This window comes from Sitodiplosis mosellana, unplaced genomic scaffold (assembly GCF_009176505.1).
Source record: "Sitodiplosis mosellana isolate CC-2019 unplaced genomic scaffold, AAFC_SMos_1.0 Smas_scaffold_3145, whole genome shotgun sequence".
Lineage (NCBI taxonomy): Eukaryota > Metazoa > Arthropoda > Insecta > Diptera > Cecidomyiidae > Sitodiplosis > Sitodiplosis mosellana.
The window spans coordinates 3,260-5,290 of record NW_022598387.1 but is presented as its reverse complement, the minus strand read 5'-3'; positions in this window follow the sequence as shown (position 1 = coordinate 5,290).

The following is a 2,031-nucleotide window of genomic DNA, read 5'->3' as shown; positions in this document are numbered from 1 at the left end:
TCTATTCTTGATAACGATGAAAATGAGCTCTCACTTATGGCCGTACTACTTCCAAATGTTTCTGCAGCCTCTAGTAGGTGATACGTATCTTTCACGGCTTCTCTTACCGGAAATAACTTTTCCAACTTGGAAATTCCTTGTGTGCTCCTTTCTTTCGATAAAAACTCTTTCACCACGGCTAATTCGGCATCTGAGGGCAGTGTCAAATTAAGTTCATTCAATGGCTTAAGAGCATTTCGTGCAAAATTTTCGCCATCTATGTTATTCACTTCTTCGATTGCGGTCAAAATTTTGGTATTTTCATCAAAGCGACGAGTCATTTCATTTGATACGCGGTCGATCACATTGAAATACTGCGACTTCAGCAACAAATTTTCCTTTTCGACTTCGCTTTGACTAGTGATGGCTTCGAACGTTCGTTCGTTCGTTCGACAATTAAAAAAAAATATTTTTTGTTCGTTCGTTCGTTCGACAATTTAAAAAAAAATATTTTTTGTTCGTTCGTCCGTTCGACATTCATTTTGTTCGATGTTCGGTCCGAACAAAGTTTTTTTTATTTCAAAATCTCCCGAATAAAATTGGTATTACTATGAAAAATTATAATAAAAGCTAATAAAAGCATGAGCTGTAACGATTACATTATAAATTTGATCAATAAATCGAATTTTCTGATGTAAAAATTTTTTGTTCGGACCGAACATCGAACAAAATGAATGTCGAATGAACGAACGAACAAAAAAATATTTTTTCAAATTGTCGAACGAACGAACGAACAAAAAATATTTTTTTTAAATTGTCGAACGAACGAACGAACAAAACCTTTTTTTAAAACCATGTCGAACGAACGAACAAGCGTTCGAAAGTGTTCGACGGCCAACACTAGCTTTGACCATCAACTTCGATATGACGCTCAAGCGTTTCCATTACAATAGAGCTATTTAATCGAGTGCTGTGCTTTCGAATTTTTTGCGCTCGTGGTTCAATATCTTCAAATGTGCTCATGATTTTTTCAGTGGTTTTCAAGAAACTGTTGAACTTGTCATCGGTTCGTTCAGCCAAGATGATCGTGTGCACGGCATCGATAATATGTTTTGCTTTTGTGAAACCTACATCATGACTTTGAAGCATTTTATTTGCGGGTTCAATCAGGTTTAATAAACTACATAAAAATGCAGCATAAGAATAAACTTCTTGTCCATGACTGCGCTCAAAAGGCCTGGAGCAAGAGCGATATCATCAGCTTTGAATTTCTGTCCTCCCGCATTTTTGATTTTGTCTAACGATTCAATCAATTCTTCATAGCTCTTTTTGATAGCTTCAATGGCTTTTAGGTGGCCAGACCATCTTGTTTCAATCAGGCGAGGAATGTTTGTACCTTCGTATTCTTGACGGACCTTGAAACGATTGAAAAAATTATGCAACAATCTAACTTGATCGAAGAATAACCGGCATGAATCAATTTCCGATACCACATCTTTTACGACGAGGTGGAGGCGGTGATTAAAGCAATGAATATAAGAGATTTTTCGTTTGAAATATTCTTGAATCAATGTTTGCACCCCACCTTGTTCTCCGCTCATCACAAACGCCCCATCATAACACTGGCAAATAATTTTAGCAACAATAACGTCATTCGCAGTAATTTGATCGATTATCAGAAGCGATAAGCCTTTTGCTGTTATATCGTTAGCTTTCACAAAACACAGAAGTGATTCAACTGATTTAAAATATTGAAGCACTGATGTTTCGTTTGTTTTCCGTTTTTGTCTCGGCATTTTTTGCGTTCACACAAAAATTATCGTATTATATGAAGTAGTTGCTCGAAAAATATTTGGTGGTGCTCGGCAAATCCTTGGTGGTGCTCCGCACCAGAAATTTTGAATTATTATACCGATTTGATACGAAAAAGGTAGGTTATCGGGTGCTAGGTTGTTCCTGGGCCTCTATTATTTTGATGAAATAAATCGGGTGGGAGTGATAAAATCCACCTGGGTAGCCTATTTTGGGTACCTCCCGACCAAAAGTTCTATT